Below are 21,497 nucleotides of genomic sequence, written 5' to 3'. Positions count from 1 at the left end.
CACACATGCTCACCCTCACACTCCCTGGCCTATTCAGGTTATGAGTGCAAGATCTTAGCCTGATCTCCATCCATGCAATAAAAAAGTTGGGGGTATAATCTGAACAGGCTGAGAGAGCCTTTCACTCATACAAAAACAAATGCGAAGTGTGGAAAGGAATATCTTTGCCCAGTGTTTGTTGTACCCCACTGCTTGTGAGCACTCACTGCATTTTTCCTACTGATGTGTCCCTCAATACATAAGCCATGCACAGGAACATATGAAACATAGGAAGCCACCTTATACTAAGTCAGACCCAATGTCCATCTCGCCCAGTGTCGGCTACAGTGGCTGGCAGCAGCTCTCCAGGGTATCAGGCAGGGTTCTCTTCCAGCCCTACGTAGAGATGCTAGGGATTGAATTTAGGATGCTCTGCATGCAAGGCGGATGTTCTACCCCTGGGCTATGGCCCTTCTCCAATGCATTGTGAATGGATGCTTCCCGACTCCTTGGGGCTTCTGGACTCACTGACTGTTGCAGCTGTTTGCTGTGCTTCTTCTTGGGCGTTAAGTAGATGCTCCAGATTTATGCAGAAGGTCCATAAAGGTTGGTTGAAACTTACTGGATTGTTGCTCTTGAAATCCATGGAGTATCTTGTTAAAGAAATTCAAGAAATTGCCAGGTCCATTCACATCATAGGTGGAACATTACAGTGTGTGTGTTTGCTTGTTTAGATTTTATTTCACTGTTTTGTTTTTAAACTACCTTCTTGCATTAACTCAGCTTTTCTCTACTAACTCTACTTTTTTCTACTAAAAAGTAGTAATGTCAGACAAGCCATGCATATGGTGTGATTTCCGTTAAGCTGCAGCCTTGGGGAATAAATGTGCTATTCAAGCACTTGTCCTGGGTATCTCTTCCCCTTCTTGTACCTCATATGTAGTTGCTCTTAGAGCTGTCTTTTGTTTTTGTTTTAAAAATCACAGGCCCCATTCTTTTGCTTTAACAGCAGCTTATCACATGTTGCACTTTACCAGGTATATCCTTTCCCTCCTCACTTTATCTCTCTGCTTCACTCACATTTCTGTGTGTCAGGTTGCTGTTAAAGAGAGGATAGCAGGGTCAGAAGAAAATGCAGTTCTGCTCATAGACACATTTAGAACTTTTAGTAGCTATTATTTTATCTTTTATGTACACCGCCCAGAGAGCCTTCGGGCTTAGGGCGGTATATAAATAAAATAAAATTAAATAAATAAATAAATAAAAATGGAGTTGAGTAGTGGCAATGATGCACAAAAATAATTATAAGCTTCATAACTTTATTTTAAATTTGCTAGCCTGAGGATCCATCTAATCTGCTGGTTCTGTAGCCACAGATGTTAGAAACTGCCACAATACTGCTACTCTACTTTCCAGTCTTAAATTTATTTAAAAATTGTGTGCTTCTGCCATCTAGTGGTCAACATGAGGTGTGACCTCTCTTCTGAAACCAAACCTTTAAATTGTGAAAAGTGTGAAATAGTTGCATTGACACAGCTAAGTGTGTGAAACAAAAGAAATACTACTACTCTATGCAAACAGTAAGCTGAAATAAAAAGGTTGTACAAGGTTCATCATAGTTTATAATGGGACCAAACAACTCAGCTGACCAGTGATGTATGGTAGCCCACCAGAGGTTTGATTAACCTCCTGTTCGTTGCTGCCTGCCTAGGAGAGCAAAAAATGGGGTACTAAGAATATGGCAGGCCACGAAGTTTGGTATTTTGCAGTTTTACCAATATAATAGAGCAAAAATTAATAATTAGTGGAAGCAGTGTCTACATTTCCAGCTAGATGCACCATGCCAATAGCATCCTTAGGGCATTCCTTATTTTGAATTTCCTTCTCCAAGTCAGAGCTTGGAAAAGTTACTTTTTTGAACTACAACTCCCATCAGCCTAATCCAGTGGCCATGCTCGCTGGGACTGATGGGAGTTGTAGTTTAAAAAAGTAACTTTTCCAAGCTCTGCTCCAAGTCAATTTCCTTCTCCTTCAAAAGGGAAGGAAATTGCTTTGAGATTAGCTAGCAACAGCATTCCAAGAAGGATCCTCCTCTGGCTTGTGGCCCCCTTGGATATGTGGACATCTGCTTGGCTTTGAAGGAACAAACTTGCTGGTGGCAAACTGATTTAGCTAAACCAGTCCTTACATCACCAACTTCAGACCAGGGCTGGCATCAGCACCTGGCATCTTGGGCAAAACTCTGCTGAATCTCACCCTGGGGCCTTTTTTAAAAAACACTCGGTCTAGCTGCCATATTGATTTCCCACAAGGCCTTTATGTAGCAGCACTACATTATGTAGCATATTATGTAGCAGTGGGGCATTGTGGGCAATCAAAATGACAGCTAGATTCAATCATCCTAGTGCTGTACGGAGTGTCTCTGTTTGCCACCCCAAGTAAGCCCAAGGAGGCCCACTGACAGAAGAGGGGACCACCCGTGGTCATTTTGCCCAGAGCCCTCTTTCATAACTGAACCTGGCCCCTTGCTCCAGACCCCTGTGAGGAGAGGAAGCTTACTAGAGCATGTGCATTGCAGGCAGGCAGTCAATCATAGGATTTGTCCCTCACTTTGGTAAAAAGGGTTTCCAACAGTTGTGTTGAAGAGTACCTTGCAGAACTGCTGCCAGCTTCGTATGTTCATATGTTAGGCATTTCCAGGTCTGTTTCTCTTCCCATGTTTCTTTTTCTTTTTTGCTGGTATGCTGTATTCTCAACTCCTGGTGTGAAAAGATCAACTTCTGCACAATTCCCTGTCCCTACAGGTGAACTTTGTATCAGTAACTGTATCTCTGCACATGAGTGGGAACTACATTTCCATTCTCTCTTTCGTGATGAATTGGCCTGCTCTCCACCTCTGCAGGTGGGCAACCCAGCTTTACCCTGCCGGGCCCCAGTCACTTGGGAGGAGATAGCAACATTGGTAAGGAAGCTGAAGAGGGGAAAGGCCCCCAGAAGGAATGGCATTCCACCTGATTTCTTGATTGACTGCCCCCACTGGTGGCTCCCAATGCTAGCTGCCCTATTTACATCTATTGATAGAAGTGGGAAATTCCCCCCAGATTGGGCAGTGGCCTTCGTAGTTCCTACCTATAAGAAACGGGAACAGTCAGATTGTAGGAACTACCTTCCTGTAAGCCTTCCAGAGGTCGTTGGCAAACTGTATGTACGACACCTTATGGACAAGTTAGAAAGTTGGGTGTTCTCAGAGAACCTTCTGGCTGAGGAACAGGCAAGATTCCAAAGTGGTAGATCTACAGCTGACTACTCCTTTTTATTACAACATATGGTGGGAAAATATACATCTCCCCCTTATCACTTACTCTTTGCTGCTTTTGTAGAACTTTAAAGAGTTTTTGACTCCGTATCCCAGCCACGCCCTTGGCATAAACTGAATTTCTGAATATACATTGTAAGCTTCTTAGGAGAATTCAGGGGTTGTGTGAGAACTACACGTGAGAGTTACCTAAAGTGGTGACCTTTCAGGTGGCCAGGTGTGTATATTGGTACCTCTTTCATTTAATTTGTATCTTAACGACATTGTTTCCTCCCTATCTGGATCAGAGTTCTTTTCCCATCATTTAAGGGATAGGAGTATTTCAGTGTTGTTACATGCAGCTGGTGCTGTTCTTTGGCTACACACCCAGGTGCGGATGCAAAGACTCTGAAGGGCTTTAGGCTTATATTGTGCCAGGGAACTTCTACAGGTCAATTATGCTAAACCTAAACTTTTAGTTTTTGGGACGTGGAGGAAGAAATATCAAAGGTAATTAGATAACCAGTCACTTAATCAGGTCAAAATACTTGGGTGTGACATTTAAAAGCTCAGGATCGTGCTCTGCACACCTGAAAGCTACAGCTCTGGCAGCTAATGTCACTGCAGATGCTATCTTTCATTTTTCGGCTGACCCATGTGGGAAGACGGTGGTCCCTTTAATAGGGCTTTATAAGGCTATCTTCCCCAGATGTTATATAGAGCACCAGTATGGGCCCACTCCGATAATGCAGCACTGAAATCAACACAGCACAAGTTTCTGTCCAGAGTGCTAGGAGTCCCCTGATCCACATCTAAGGCCATCGTCCAATTAGAGACAGCTTGCTACTCAGTGGGAAAGCTTGTCCAGAAAGCAGCCATCTTCTTTTGGCTTAAGATAGCCTTTCAGCTAGCTTCACCTTTGGTGTTATTGGCATATGAGGACATGGGGAGGAACTATTAGGCAGCTAAGATGTGCTCATTTAATTCTATGCTAGGCTTTTCACTGGCCCATTTGTCTGCAAGGTGCCCAAGAAGAGATCTAAAGATGACTACATAACATTGACTACGATGGCACTTGTAGTTGGATGCCACTCCAAATTGTTATATGAAGGCTTTGCTATACTTCCTGGAAAGGTGTCCCCATAGTTGTCCCTTATCTGCCGAGAGGCTCTTGACTACATGTAGACTGAGTGCCTTGCAGTTAATGAAGATGAAGGGAGCTCAGCATGGTGTGGTAGATACTGTCCAGCTGGTTGCGTCAAGGTAGAGGATCTGATGCATTTCTTAACACAGCCTTTCCCAACCTTTGGGTCCCCAGCTGCTGGACTACAACTCTCATCTGCCCCAGCCAGCATGGCCAGTGGTCAGAAATTATGGAAACTTTAGTCCAGCAAAATGTGGGGAAAGGGAAAGACTGCCGTAATGGACTGTTGTTCCCTGTATTCTGATCTGAGGACTCAATATCTTGAGCCCTTATTAGCTGAAATTAGCAACAACTCCCCTTTCAGTGTAACTATATTTTTACTGGCTGTCACAGACTACTATCCATCACACGGAATTGCCAAAATTGTTAAATTGGCCCTGGAAAAGAGGAAGTTATTGATTGTTTCTGAAGATTATATATATACTAATATACATTGACCAGACTCTGTGAGAGAATGCTTGTAAGCAGTTTTTATAATAGCACTACATTTCATGGGTATTCATTTTGATGTTTTATGTCTGTGTACACTTATGCCTGTTTGGGCAATAACATCTGATCTAATCTGAATTCTCTGTCCAGGCCTCCTTTCTCCACGTATCCTTCACTTTAGAGGTCCAAGGCAGACATATTCCCAGTCTCCTAATGATAAGCAGGAGATGAAGAATGTACTGTGAACTCATGTCCTGCTTTGGATATGGCTCCACGAGCTAGAGGGAGCCCCAGCTGACAAAGCGTCAAGGCCCCAGCTGACAAAGCGTCAAGGCGAGTTAAGCAGCAGAGCGAGTTCGGCAGCAGGGCAAGGAGGCCAGGGCCCCCCACTCTGCCCGTCTGTTCCCTGACCTCAACTAAACCGCAGTCTCCAACCCATTGACGTAATAAACCTTAAACAACACTATGCAGGTAAGAAGCCAGCAGGGGTGTGGGGGCTTTCCAGTGTTTTGCACCGCCTGCAGCATGTACGACTATCTGCCTGTTGGACAGAAGTCGTGGGTGTGCTCTCGGTGCAATGAGCTCCTGGCTCTCCGGGAACGACTTCATTTCCTTGAGGCCAAGGTGGCTGACCTGGAAAAGCTGAGAGAGGCAGAGAGGTGTGTGGAGGAGGCCTTCAGGGACGTTATAGCTGTGTCCCACTCCAACAATGATAGCTCTCCTGCTATCATGGAGAACGATGGTCTCGGGGAAGGAGAGCATCCAGCTGAGGAAGAGGGAAACGATCCCTTAGAAGGGACCCATTCCTTGGGGGATGAGCAGCTATCCTCTCGTGCCGAGGATATATCTCCAGGGGGTGGAGGGATCCTTGTAGTGGGTGATTCGATCATTAGGAACATAGACAGTGGGGTGTGTGATGGGCGTGTAGACCGCAAGGCGTTTTGCCTGCCTGGTGTGAAGGTTGCGGATATCGCCCGTCGTTTAGATAGTTTGGTAGACAGTGCTGGGAAGGAGTCAGTGGTCGTGGTGCACGTTGGCACCAACGACATGGGGAAATGCAGCCGTGAGGTCCTGGAAGCAAAATTTAGGTTGCTAGGTAGGATGCTGAAAGCCAGGACCTCCAAGGTGGCTTTCTCTGAAATGCTACCAGTTCCACGCGCAGGACCAGCCAGACAGGCCCAGCTTCGCAGTCTCAATGCGTGGATGAGACGATGGTGTCGGGTGGAAGGGTTCGGATTTGTTAGGCACTGGGGAACATTTTGGGACAAGCCGGGCCTGTACAAAAGGGACGGGCTCCACTTGAACCAGAATGGAACCAGACTGCTGGCACTTAAAATTAAAAAGGTAGCAGAGCAGCTTTTAAACTGACTGAGGGGGGAAACCCGACAGGAGCTGAGGAAGGTCCGGTTCGGAATAAACCTCCCCCCTGGGATAAAAACCAAAGAAATGATGAAAATTTAAAAGGGGTAGGCCTAGAAGTAGGCATTGTGAGAGCAGGGGCACAGGATATCAATTCAGAAGAACAAAATTACCACAGGCCTAACCACAAGTGCCAAAGACACTTGAAGAGAGACACTGCTTACAAGTGCCTGTACGCTAATGCTAGGAGCCTCCGAACCAAGATGGGAGAACTGGAGTGCTTGGTCTTAGAGAAGAGCATTGATATAGTGAGCATAACCGAGACCTGGTGGAATGGAGAAAACCAGTGGGATACGGTTATCCCTGGATATAAACTATATCGGAAGGACAGGGAAGGACGTATTGGTGGCGGAGTCGCTCTATACGTGAAAGAAGGCATTGAATCCAGCAAGCTCGAAACCCCATAAGAGGCAGACTCCTCCACAGAATCATTGTGGGTGGTGATACCGTGCCCCAGGAGGGACTTAATACTGGGAACGATCTATCGTCCCCCTGATCAAAATGCTCAGGGAGACCTTGAGATGAGATATGAAATTGAGGAAGCATCCAAACTAGGAAATGTGGTAGTAATGGGTGACTTCAACTACCCGGACATAGACTGGCTGCATATGTGTTCCAGTCATGACAAAGAAGCAAAGTTTCTAGATATTCTAAATGACTATTCCCTAGATCAGTTGGTCATGGAACCGACCAGAGGGACGGCAACCCTGGACTTAATCCTCAGTGGGGACCGGGACCTGGTGCGAGATGTAAGTGTTGTTGAACCGATTGGGAGCAGTGACCACAGTGCTATTAAATTAAACATACAAGTAACTGGCCAATTGCCAAGAAAATCCAACACGGTCACATTTGACTTCAAAAGAGGAAACTTCACAAAAATGAGGGGATTGGTAAAAAGAAAGCTGAAAAACAAAGTCCAGAGGCTCACATCACTCGAAAATGCTTGGAAGTTGTTTAAAAACACTATATTAGAAGCTCAACTGGAGTGCATACCGCAGATCAGAAAAGGTACCGCCAGGGCCAAGAAGATGCCAGCATGGTTAACGAGCAAAGTCAAGGAAGCTTTTAGAGGCAAAAAGTCTTCCTTCAAAAAATGGAAGTCTTGTCCGAATGAAGAAAATAAAAAAGAACACAAACTCTGGCAAAAGAAATGCAAGAAGACAATAAGGGATGCTAAAAAAGAATTTGAGGAGCACATTGCTAAGAACATAAAAACCAACAACAAAAAATTCTATAAATACATTCAAAGCAGGAGACCATCTAGGGAGACAATTGGACCCTTGGATGATAAGGGAGTCAAAGGTGTACTAAAGAACGATAAGGAGATTGCAGAGAAGCTAAATGAATTCTTTGCATCTGTCTTCACAGTGGAAGATATAGGGCAGATCCCTGAACCTGAACTAACATTTGCAGGAAGGGATTCTGAGGAACTAAGACAAATAGTGGTAACGAGAGAGGAAGTTCTAAGCTTAATGGACAATATAAAAACTGACAAATCACCGGGCCCGGATGGCATCCACCCTAGAGTTCTCAAAGAACTCAAATGTGAAATTGCTGATCTGCTAACTAAAATATGTAACTTGTCCCTCAGGTCCTCCTCCGTGCCTGAGGACTGGAAAGTGGCAAATGTAACGCCAATCTTCAAAAAGGGATCCAGAGGGGATCCCGGAAATTACAGGCCAGTTAGCTTAACTTCTGTCCCTGGAAAACTGGTAGAAAGTATTATTAAAGCTAGATTAACTAAGCACATAGAAGAACAAGCCTTGCTGAAGCAGAGCCAGCATGGCTTCTGCAAGGGAAAGTCCTGTCTCAGTAACCTATTAGAATTCTTTGAGAGTGTCAACAAGCATATAGATAGAGGTGATCCAGTGGACATAGTGTACTTAGACTTTCAAAAAGCATTTGACAAGGTACCTCACCAAAGGCTTCTGAGGAAGCTTAGCAGTCATGGAATAAGAGGAGAGGTCCTCTTGTGGATAAGGAATTGGTTAAGAAGCAGAAAGCAGAGAGTAGGAATCAACGGACAGTTCTCCCAATGGAGGGCTGTAGAAAGTGGAGTTCCTCAAGGATCGGTATTGGGACCTGTACTTTTCAACTTGTTCATTAATGACCTAGAATTAGGAGTGAGCAGTGAGGTGGCCAAGTTTGCTGATGACACTAAATTGTTCAGGGTTGTTAAAACAAAAAGGGATTGCGAAGAGCTCCAAAAAGACCTCTCCAAACTGAGTGAATGGGCGGAAAATGGCAAATGCAATTCAGTATAAACAAGTGTAAAATTATGCATATTGGAGCAAAAAATCTGAATTTCACATATACGCTCATGGGGTCTGAACTGGCGGTGACCGACCAGGAGAGAGACCTCGGGGTTGTAGTGGACAGCACGATGGAAATGTCGACCCAGTGTGCGGCTGCTGTGAAAAAGGCAAATTCCATGCTAGCAATAATTAGGAAAGGTATTGAAAATAAAACAGCTGATATCATAATGCCGTTGTATAAATCTATGGTGCGGCCGCATTTGGAATACTGTGTACAGTTCTGGTCGCCTCATCTCAAAAAGGATATTCTAGAGTTGGAAAAGGTTCAGAAGAGGGCAACCAGAATGATCAAGGGGATGGAGCGACTCCCTTACGAGGAACGGTTGCAGCATTTGGGGCTTTTTAGTTTAGAGAAAAGGCGGGTCAGAGTAGACATGATAGAAGTGTATAAAATTATGCATGGCATTGAGAAAGTGGATAGAGAAAAGTTCTTCTCCCTCTCTCATAATACTAGAACTCGTGGACATTCAAAGAAGCTGAATGTTGGAAGATTCAGGACAGACAAAAGGAAGTACTTCTTTACTCAGCGCATAGTTCAACTATGGAATTTGCTCCCACAAGATGCAGTAATGGCCACCAGCTTGGATGGCTTTAAAAGAAGATTAGACAAATTCATGGAGGACAGGGCTATCAATGGCTACTAGCCGTGATGGCTGTGGTCTGCCACCCTAGTCAGAGGCAGCATGCTTCTGAAAACCAGTTGCCGGAAGCCTGAGGAGGGGAGAGTGTTCTTGCACTCGGGTCCTGCTTGCGGGCTTCCCCCAGGCACCTGGTTGGCCACTGTGAGAACAGGATGCTGGACTAGATGGGCCACTGGCCTGATCCAGCAGGCTCTTCTTATGTTCTTATGTTCTTATGGTGCACCATTAAGCTTGCATTGGCACAATCCAAAATTACCCTCATAACCAGAGTTTGTTAAATATCTGAAGCAGCTAGCAATCTTGGGTAATGTGAACCATGGTTTGTGGCAATACATATATCAAGCTGAACCATGGGCAGAGCCAACCATGGAAGTAAAGAGAGGATTCTTACCAATAAGGAGGGAGGGGGAGTGAGTCAGTGTCATAATTCCAGTCTCCTAATGACAGTTTAGGAAATTGGGAATACTATATCTATAATGACCTGTCAACTATGAGGATCAAGCTGCTGTGGTGTGTGGTATTTAAAAAAAATGCTTTATGCTATGTTCTACTTACATTTTTACCCTCTTAAATTAGGAGGAATTTAGCTATAAATAAGGTTCATACCAGCTTATGGTCTTCAGTAAAATTAAGTGAAGCATGTGTTCAGAATAGATTCACTTATGCTTCAGTTATGACCCTAGAATAGAAGGTGTCTGATCAAATTCTAAGATGCTTGGGCCTGCCTGGGGTATTGAAATTGTTGGGATACTTCCTAGTAAGCTAGCACAGTGAAATGTGGTACACTTATAGTCCAAGGCATCCTGATTACTAGATAAATCTGAAAATGGAACATTGATGTATCTGTCCTTCAAAACAGGGTACTAAAAGTGTACCCCAAAGTCATTAAGGTATTTTCAGATAACACACAACTGAAATTAAGCACATGTAGCCCAGGACACATTTCTGACATCACATTCCTGGTTCTGGCATCACATTCCTGGTCCAACAAGACATGTAATGTTGGATTTGGAAAGCACCATGTACCTAGCTCCTGTCTTCTCCTCTTTTCCCTTCTTTTCTCCCCTTGTGGGCCCAGCTTCGTCAAAGACTTAGTGCATTGTTAAAGCACAGTTTGTTGTGGCATCCAGATTAGGGACAGGTGAGAATTTAGCTAAAAGCAAATTTGGCACCAGATTTCTCCATAATTTGCACATTTGTTATCCTTGATGTTGCGAACTTCTGTGGCTTTTCCCGACACTGGATTTTTTTAAAAAAACTCATAAAATATAACAATGTTATTATCCTTGTATTGGATCTCTCCCCCATGTCCCGTCATGGAAGAAAAGGAGAGATCATCTGGTCAGTTTTATGTTAGCCAAGCAAAGGCTCATGCTGGTCAGCTTCACTTAGCACAGCACCACAGCACAGGGCATACAATTCAGGAGAAGGATGTGGCAGCAAAGGGGGGGATTGGGCAGGTGGGCATGGGGCAGAGAGAAAACTTCTTTCCTTTCCAAAAGGAAAACATTGTTATGATAACAATATCATTATTTGGGGGGAGGGAAAAATTGGTAAAGCAAAGGGTAGCGGAAAAATGATGAAAATGGACCATAAGTACCTGCTGGTTCGGTGGAATGAGATCCAAACTAGCACCACGAAGCGGATCCCATCCCGAATCCAGGTCGGGAAATATTGGTTTGAATCATCAGCACTCAAACCAGTTTCCTGTGGTTTGTTGAACAAAAACTGTAACATCTTGAACAACAGCAATGATCATTAGAAGAATCTAAAAGTGGGAGCTCTTTTTAATGTATATCTCACAGTGGAGAATGATGATTACCTTGTAATAGAGGGCAGCATTCTGATAATCTGTCACAGGATGCAATTTTGGGCAATAAGAGTTCAGTTGCCTGTTCGGATTTTGATTCTGGGAAAGGAGTGCTACCGCTAGAAATACTGAATGATGCTTTCAGAATAGTACTGTGTTGATAATTACAGGAGTTTCTTCCCCCTCCCCCAGCATTCAAAGAAGAGGGAGGAGAGGTTAAAAGAAGTCACTCCTGAAATTTGGGGAGGGGGAAAGAATTTGGAAGAAATTTGGGAGTGCTTTCCTTAATAAAGTCTGAGGGGTAGCCAAGGGGTATGAGTGTCCTTCTACTTTAACTCTCTTTTTTTTTAAGCAACACTTGTGCTGCTCTCTGATGCTCTGTAGCCTCCCTCAATTTTCACACTTCCTGGAAGGCCAACTGGAGGATGTTCAATTTTACCAGGAAGCAAGGTCAGTGGGGGAGTGGAAGAGGTTCGCAGGGCTGTGGAGTCAGTACGTCAAACCTTCGACTCCAACTCTGACTCCTCTATTTTTCTGCTGTCCAACTCCGACTCTGACTCCTTCATAAATGGCAAATGTATATTAATTTATTAATATAATATTATAATTATATAATTAATTATATTATAATATAATTATATATAATATAATTATATATAATATATATTATATACAATATAATTATATATAATTATTATAATATATATTATATATATTATATTATAATTATAATTATATAATTAATATAATATAAATATTAAAATATTAATTTTATTTTGAAGTCGGAGTCGGTACATTTCTACCGACTCCAACTTCACCCAAAATTGCTTCCAATTCCACGACTCCGACTCCACAGCCTGGCCCTGCAGAGCATTGGAGAAAGGTGCAGTGATTTAAAAAATAAAAATAAAGGGAAGCTCTTCTTGCCCACAGCTGTTGGCTACCTCATAATGTAATTAAGGCACTCTGTAAAATATACAGAAATTCTCCCATTGCTGCAAAAGAGTCAGAATAATAACCATCTGGTGGGGTATTTTTGGGGGGCGGGAGGCAATGAGTTTTCCCAAATCAATGAGTGGATAGTGCAGGACACCACTGCTGCACATAACCTCCCTTATCAGAGCTTGGAAAAGTTACTTTTTTGAACTACAACTCCCATCAGCCCAATCCAGTGGCCATGCTGGCTGGGGCTGATGGGAGTTGTAGTTTTAAAAAGTAACTTTTCCAAGCTCTGCCTTAGCTAATTGCCAATCACTACCTCCCAGCCTAACCTTCCCCACAAGGTTATTGTGGGGATTAAATGAGGTAGGGAGTGAACCATGCACACCTTTTTGAGCTCTTTAGAAAAAAAGTGGGATGTAAATGCAATAAATAGTAGTAACAACAGCAACAAACAAACAAAAATTATTTACCTCACCCACTGAAATTGTTTGGGTAGGTTCCATTGAGCTAGATCTGTGAGCTTTGGTATGTACATTTTCCAAGCATTTGTAAATTATCAGTTCAGGCTTGCTTATTGAAACATAGGAGGGGAAAAGGTGCTTTGAAGAAAGAAAGTTTTACTTCAGGCCTGGCCTGTTTCAGGACGATCCTTCTAGTTTCAGGCTAAACAAGTGTAAAACAAAATTATTATGAAGAACTTATTTACAAGAACATATGTAAAAAACACAAATAATATCTAACACGCCACATTAAAAACAGAACAGGCATTTAAAAATACAACCCCCAAAACTGATAAAACTGAAGATGTAGCCTAAAAAAACTCATTAAAAATAACTAGATGGTCAACATAAAACCACATATCTGTATACGTACCCATGCACAAACATGAGAAAATAAACTAACCATTTTGCTGAGCAACTTCCATCAAGTGCATAAACCACCATAGTAACTTGCAGGGCTGGCTCCAGGCATGCGGGGGCCCTTGGGCATCAGCTTGCCCTGGCCCCCCTGTGGGTGTGGGTGTGTGGGCGCACTCGTGCCCCCCCATGCCCCCCTACAGCCCCCTACCTGTCTAGTCTTTACCATTGCCCTTAATGAAGATGGCAGCTGTGGTTTCCCTAAGGGGAGTGAAGCCTCCGCCGCCATCTTTGTTGATGGCACACGTGCATGCTACACGCGCACATTTCTGCCATCAACTAAGATGATTTTGTTTAAAGGAGCAGGGGAGGAAATGTATGGGGGGGGAAGTGGGAGAAAGTGGGAGAAAGGAAGGCAAGAGCGACCGGAAGTTGCTTCGTCAATGGCAGGAAACAAATTAATGCCCAGAGACAGTTAAAGGGGTGGAGAAAAGGGAGGATCTAATGGCGAAGAAACTGTGCAGCCAAAAAAAAGGCGCTTAAAAGGTAGAAGCGCACCGAAGCAGGTGCGGATTTTAAAAGCAATTTTGGGGTTTTGTCGCATCTATTTAATCCAGAGTTAAAGGCAAAAGCAGCTGAATGTAATCACGTTGGCAAAAACTTCATGCAAACGGTCCAAATTAAAAGGATCTGCAAAAAGCCTCAGATCCAGATTATATTGGCATCTGAACAGACCGTTACTATCCTGTTGCTGATTTCTTTGCTCCTCCCTCCCTCCCCCCTCCCTTCAGCTGCATCACTATGACAGTAACCTAATGACTTCTATTTCCCTTCAGCTTTCCCCTCCTATCTGCTGCCCTTCACTGGCTATTGAAATGTTGATAGTGTGTCCTTCAGGACCCAAAATGGTGCCACCACTTTACAATCAAAAAAATCCTTTAACAGGGTGGTATTTACAGAAAAGACACTGATAGCGTGGAGATCCTAAAGTCTGCAGATACGGAAGGAGCATTTTCTCAGTTGGACAAATGAACAGACTTCGGGAGGAGGGACCATCAATGAACTTAGAGGGCTGAATTTCCTTACAGTGGCAGTTCTATTTGTGGAAAGAAAAAGATCATGAATTTCTGCAACCACTGAGCATAGTGCTTGTCACTTTTCTTTTGAGCCCAGATAGAACTGTGCTTTTGGAAAACTGGCCAATTTATATTGGTAGGAGAGATGACCAGTTCCCTCTGGACACAGTTCTGCCTAGATGTATCCAAATGATGCTTATTTGGAGCCTTGTCAAAGCATGGATTTAAAGCAGTTCTTAAAACAATCATGAATGTTCCTTTTCGTAGACATTTTTAGTTAAACCTGAAAGGTTTACTAGATCTCAAGAGAGATCAGAGTATGCAACTGCAAACGTTTCTAAGCTTGAGCTGAGTGTTGCTATGCCAAATGCTGCTCCCAAGAAATAATTCACATAATTAAGTAGATTTTTTAAAAAAAATAGAAGCCACCTGCTCAGGTTTACGCAAGAGGTAGGGACCTCTGGTTAAGTAGTACTGGATTCCAGTAAGTACCAATGGTTAGAGGCAAACTTCCACAGCCCTATTCAAATAGGATAAGAGATAAATTGCATTGTGTATGTGTCCTGAAAATGTGATAGGCCAACACATAATTTGTACATTGTGAAAGTCAGTCTAAAATCCGGTGCCCACGTACTTGAGGTAGGATCCATTGAAGTCATTGGGAATGAACTTCAGAGTAAACATGAACAAGATTTGGCAGTTTTGAAATGGAAATGGATTGCCTTCAAGTTGATCCTGACTTATGGCTACCCTATATATAGGGTTTTCATGGTAAGCGGTATTCAGAGGGGGTTTACCATTGCCTCCCTATGAGGCTAGTCCTCCCCAGCTGGCTAAGGCCTGCTCAGCTTGCCACAGCTGCACAAACCAGCCCCTGCCTTGTCCGCAACTGCCAGCTGGGGGGCAACTGGGCTCCTTGGGACTATGCAGGTTGCCCATGGCTGCACTGGTGGCAGGGCATGTAACCCCTGAGCCACTCACTGTGGGGGTGATCTTTAGCGGGCCCGTTATACCCAGGAGACACGAGCAGGGATTTGAACTCACAGACTCTGGACTCCCAACCAGGCTGTCTTCCCCACTGTGCTATACCAGCTGTCTTTTGGCAGTTTTAAGATGTGGGTAAGAAATATTGAGCCCTTAGTGATTTTGTTGTTGTTGAAAATGTTGAATTAGAAAATGCCTATGCAAGTTAAGCTAATTTGCATCAGAAAATGTCCTGTTTGCACTGGAAGATTTTCTGATGCCCGAGAGGCTGATCTAATTTAGCATATTTAGTTTACATATATTTTATAAACAAAACTAAAAAAACTTTGTAACTGCTAAGCTTGCCAAATATTGTGTTTACTACTGGCATCCGTTCATTATCATGGAAAAACCAAGCACTTGCCATGAGACCCAGGGTTACTGTGGGTTGGTTTTAACTCCAACCCACAACACGAGAGCCATTTTAATTTGTTGTATATGATATATTTCTTTCTCTTTCTCTACTCTCCATTATTTCTCCTCTTTTTTTTTTTTAAAAAAAGCATCTTAAACAACAAAAACGGAAATGGTGGTAGTGACACTTGTATAACCCACCAGAGGTTGAGATATGACCCACTTGTGGGCCCTGACCCACTAATTGAAGAGGAATGTCTTGGGCCACCCATATGAGACCAGTGCAGTGATAGGATTGGAACCTAATTTTGTTCAGATGCCCGTTTTCCAAGGTATACATCTAACACATCCACCCAACCACATTGCTCCAGTTGGCATTCTGCATGACATCTGGTGTGTGGAATTCCTGTTTATGTCTCCTTTAATTGTATATATATCCATTCTCTCCTTGTGACTCATGCTCTGTAATTTACAGGAGATGTCACTGGTGATCTTCATCAGAACAGTGTCTTGCAGCGTAAACCTGGCCTTGTGGCTGACCTCTGTCCTCCTCTGCCTTCTTCCCTGTCGTTCTGTCCTGTCCATCGGTTAAAACCTCTCCTGAAGTCCTGGTTTAGGACGATAGGTTCATGGTAGTAGCCAGATAAAATTTAAAAAGTCATGCTGACTTACGACTTTCTGTGAAGCAAAAGTGCTTTCCAGAAAGTTGTAATGAGTTTTCTTTTATTTTTAAAGCTACCTCTATTGCAAGGTTAGCTCGCTGAGAAGGAGCATTTCATTTTCCAATTGCCAGCTTCCTTGTTGCAGGATCATTAAAAGGTGTCTGTCTTAACAAGTCTCTTGGTCCAAAATAAAGCCAAAGTAAAGTACCACATGTATTGTATTAGAGCCAGGAAGTTACTGATGAACTTGAAAGCAAAGCTTTTTATTTCTTTTGTCCCTGTTAGGATTGAGCAGATTTCCCCAGTTCTATTCTGCTCTTGTTCTACAAGTTCATCTAGCCCAGCAATCCACTCTACTTTCTTCTGAAAGGAATGTCTAAAACGCTGAGAATGTCTAAAATCAGCTCCTGAGCTGGTGCATTTCCTTACATTTGTCTTTATTGTTCTTTCTTCCTACCTTACTAATGCACAGAGGCGATTACTGATGAAATTAAGCACGGATGATTGCACAATCAGCTGAGCACAAAAGTGCATCCAGTTTATTTTTTCCCTCTGTCTTATATTGCTTCACAACTGCTTGTGCACATCAGTAAAGTTGACTGGGGTTGTGCTGGAGGAGGAAGAGAACAATCAATAGAAAATTTACTGTGTTGGAAACTGTAAGTGCAGCAGACTCTATCTACAAAGCATAGAAATCAAAATTAAAGAGTGGTGGATTCCTAACACATTCCACAGATAGGACTAGGTAAATTGTACACCCAAAATTCAGAGAGAAATGTGGATGGGGACTCAATCTTGGATCCCCGGATGTTGTTGGACTACCAACTTCTATAATGTTAGCCACTAGCCAGGGATAATGGGAGTGAGTCCAACAGCATCTGCGGACCCAAGGTTGGAAAACAGTGGTTTACACTGTAAGCGGTCTTACAACCACCTAGTGAGAGGCAGGATAGAAATGCTGTAAATGGTAATTGATCTTACCACTAAACGTTTATTATCTTTCATAATTTACTGTGCATTTAAGAACATAAGAAGGGCCCTGCTGGATCAGACTAAAGGCCTGTCTGGCATTCTCTCCCACAAGCAGGACACAAGGACAATAGAATTCCTCCACTATGGTTCCCCCCAGAAAATGGTATTCAGAGGCTTGCTACCTCTGATCCTGTCGGCTGTATAGTAAACACTGCTAGCCATGGAGAAGAGCTATAAATTTACCTTATTACTGGAAGATAACTCTCCCTCTAGGATGCACACCTTAACGTGGTGAGGGGGTTTGAGAGTGCTGAAGAAGCTGAGAGCTATACCATCAGGAGTCTAGACCAAGAGGCTAGACTCCTAGCAGGGGCACTGATGGCGGAATGGTCAAAGCTGAGACACCAGACTAAGATGCATTCAAACTCAGAGGAAGGCAATGGTAAACCACCTCTGAATACCTCTTACCACGAAAACCCTATGAACAGAGTATCCAAAATGCAACACGAGATAGTGCTGGAAGGTGAGACCCCCAGGTCAGAAGGCACTCAGCAAGCTACTGGGGAAGAACAAAGGACAAGTACGAGTAGTGCTGTGACTAATGATGCAGCTGGGTCAAAGCCGAAAGGAAGCCCAGAGGCTGATGCTCACAGATGCGAAAGGAGAGTCCAGAGTTGTACGACACACACAATAGGGACATGGAATGTGAGAATCATGACCCAGGGAAAGTTAGAAATTGTCAAGCAAGAAATGGAATATATCAACATTACAATACTTGGCATGAGTGAATTAAAATGGATGGGAACGGGACATTTTCAATCAGGCAACTACAAAATATTTTATGCAGGAAATGAGAAATCAAGAAGAAACGGGGTTGCTTTAATAGTGAGAAGTGACGTAGCAAAAACGATTAAGAGCTATAACGCATGGTCTGAGTGAGTTATATCAATGAGATTAAATGGGAAACCAATTAACATAGCCATCATCCAAGTCTACGCTCCACCGATAAACGTAGAAGAAGAGGAATTAGAGAGATTTTACACAGAAGTACAGGAAGAAATTGATCACACACCAAAACAAGATGTGCTGATAATCATGGGGGACTGGAATTTAAAAGTAGGGAACAGAGAAGAACTAGGAATTGTGGAGAAATGGGGCTTAGGAGACAGAAATGCAGCAGGAGAAAGACTTATCGAATTCTGTGAAGCCAATAATTTGTTTCTTGCAAACACATTTTTTGAGCAACTGAAAAGCTGACTGTACAAGTGAACATCACCAAATGGTCAATATAGGAATTAAATTGATTATATAATTGGAAACAGAAGATGGAGAAGTTCCATACTTTCTGCAAAAGCAAGACCAGGAGCAGTCTGTGGTACAGATAATGAACTGGTAATATCGAAAATCAGAGTAAAACTAAAGAACAACAAAGCACTCATAATGCCAAAATACAATTTAAATAACATCCCAGAAGAATATAAAGATCAAATAAGGAACAGATTTGAGGCTTTAAACTTAGTTGACAGAGAACCAGAAGAACTATGGAGTGAAGTCAGAGACATTATCAGGGAATAATACAAAAAGACAATACCTCTAGTTAAAAAGAGAGAAAGACCTCAATGGATGACTGAAGAAACTCTTAAAATGGTTATAATAGAAGGAAAGCAAAAAGAGGTAGAAACATGGTTAGAACCCTAAATGCGATAATGCAGTAACTAGTACGTAGGGACAAAGAGAACTATTACAATGGTTATTGTATAGAAATTGAAGAAGACAATAAAAAGGGTAGAACAAGAGCCCTATTCCAAATGATTAGAGAAATTAAAGGGAAATTTATGTTTAGTATTTTAAAAATATATATGAAATAGGAATAGTTTTGTGGTCCTATTTCTTAGCAGAGATATAAATGCAAGCAGCGGGATGAGAATCAACCAGGCCACCCTTTCCCTCAGACACAAATAATAACAGATACAATCTTCTTAAGTAAAAGGTAAAGAATGTTTACTCACAACCTTTCATATGTTCAGGAAACATAGGCTCTAGCTTAGATGAAATAAAAGGAGTCTCAGTCCATAATAATGGTCATCTTGGAGAGGAGCATATGCATGCTTCACTCTCCTCAGGCTTAATGGAGAATATACAAAAACTACCAGGCAAAGGAGGAGAAAGAGAAAGCCAGGTAACCCCACCCTTTAGGAAGTTACATCACTGGTAAACAGGTACATGGGATATTTCCCAAATATCCCTTAAAGGGAACATGCAAGTTTGCTTATTCTAACAATTTAAACCAAGGATAGGGATGTTGAATAATCAACAGGGGAACACACTGATTGACCGAGATGAAACAAAAGATGGATGGAAGCAATACACTGAGGAACTCTATAAAAGAGATACAAAGATGACAGATTCACCAGCGGAGGAACTGTATGATAAAGAACCAGAAATTTTAGAAGGTGAGGTTAAAGCGGCTCTTAAAATACTTGGAAGAAACAAATCACCAGGAACAGATGACATACCAATAGAGTTGCTACAAGCTACTGAGACTGAATCTGTCCAAATTTTGACAAAAATTTGTCAACAAATATGGAAAACTAAACAATGGCCCACAGACTGAAGCATTCAATATACATCCCAATTCCAAAGAAAGGGCATCCCAGGGAATGCAGTAATTATTGAACCATTGCCTTAATATCCCATGCAAGTAAAGTAATGCTCAAGATTCTACAACAAAGGCTCTTACCATATATGGAGCGAAAAATGCCAGACGTCCAAGCTGGATTTACAAAGGGAAGAGGCACCAGAGATCATATCTCAAACATAAGTTGGATAATGGAATGGACCAAGGAATTTCAGAAGAAAATCACCCTGTGCTTTATAGATTACAGCAAAGCCTCTGACTGTGTAGATCATGAAAAACTATGGAACGCTTTAAAAGAAATGGGGGTGCCCCAGCATCTGATTGTCCTGATGCGCAACCTGTACTCTGCACAAGAGGCTACTGTAAGGACAGAATATGGAGAAACCGATTGGTTCTCCATTGGAATGGGTGTGGGACGGGTGTATTTTATCACCCTATTTATTTAATCTATACGCAGAACATATAATACGGAAAGCAGGATTGGACCAAGATGAAGGAGGTGTGAAAACTGGAGGGAGAAATATAAATTATTTAAGATATGCAGACGATACCATGCTACTAGCAGAAACCAGTAATGATTTGAAACGAATGCTGATGAAAGTTAGAGGAAAGCACAAAAGCAGGACTACAGCTGAACGTCAAAAAGACTAAAGTAATGACAACAGAAATGGAGACAATAGTCAAGAAATCAGAAGAAGGCTAGGACTGGGGAGGGCAGCTGTGAGAGAACTAGAAAAGGTCCTCAAATGTAAAGATGTATCACTGAACACTAAAGTCAGGATCATTCAGACCATTCCCAATCTCTATGTATGGATGTGAAAGTTGGACAGTGAAAAAAGCTGATAAGAGAAAAATCAACTCCTTTGAAATGTGGTGTTGGAGGAGAGCTTTGCGTATACCATGGACTGCAAAAAAGACAAATAATTGGGTGTTAGAACAAATTAAACCAGAACTATCACTAGAAGCTAAAATGATGAAACTGAGGTTATCATACTTTGGACACATAATGAGAAGACATGATTCATTAGAAAAGATAATAATGCTTGGAAGAACAGAAGGAAGTAGAAAAAGAGGAAGGCCAAACAAGAGATGGATTGATTCCATAAAGGAAGCCACAGACCTGAACTTACAAGATCTGAACAGGGTGGTTCATGACAGATGCTCTTGGAGGTCACTGATTCATAGGGTCGCCATAAGTCGTAGTCGACTTGGAGGCACATAACAACAAGTTCTAGCACACAGCAGTACAGCTCTCTCTCTCTCTCTGCCACCCTTGTTCCACTTGAATAATCCAAGCTTCAAGCGGGTCGGAAACAAGCCAAGCCTATAATAGTGGAGGAGCAGGTGGAGCTGCTTTCTTTTCGAAATATTGATAATTCCTTTCAAAATATATTGTTAGTTTTTTTCAAAATATCTGTATTAATAGTTTTGGGAGGAAAAAAAATCAAGGCTGGTAAAAGCAATGGATAGCAGACAAAGAATGAACTCGAATCGATACTGTCTGTTAGGTTGGCAGAATGCTTTTGAAGCAGCACCGGCCAACAGATCCCATCCCTGCCTCGGAGCAAGCTTTGCCAGCAGGGATAGATAGGGGAGCTGAGATAATTTCCCGACGACCTCTTTACTGAGTGTTTATCCTTAGTTGTTTGCACAGAGTTTACACAATGGAAGCCATTTATTGAGCATTCATCCTTATTTGCTGCCCTGGACACCTTTGTGAGGCAGGGCAGGATATAAATTTAATAAATAATAAATAATAATTTGTTTGTGAGGAGGTAAAACTATGTTCCATCAAGCCATTGTTATTCCACACTTTCCTGTGCATTTTCCTATCACCTCTTACTGCAACCCCCCACTGTTTTGGAAGCGAGTTTTTGTTGT

The 21,497-nt window shown here is 42.5% G+C and overlaps 1 protein-coding gene across 11 annotated transcripts in view; it reads left to right on the top strand.

Annotated features, from left to right (window-relative positions):
• Nucleotides 1-21,497, top strand: part of KCNMA1 (potassium calcium-activated channel subfamily M alpha 1) — an 848,545-nt gene that overhangs the window by 477,736 nt on the left and 349,312 nt on the right. The gene's annotated exons all lie outside the window — the stretch shown is intronic.

This window comes from Rhineura floridana, chromosome 7, assembly GCF_030035675.1.
Source record: "Rhineura floridana isolate rRhiFlo1 chromosome 7, rRhiFlo1.hap2, whole genome shotgun sequence".
Taxonomy (NCBI): domain Eukaryota; kingdom Metazoa; phylum Chordata; class Lepidosauria; order Squamata; family Rhineuridae; genus Rhineura; species Rhineura floridana.
Note: the sequence above shows the minus strand (reverse complement) of the source record. Positions and strands in the feature narration are given on the sequence as shown.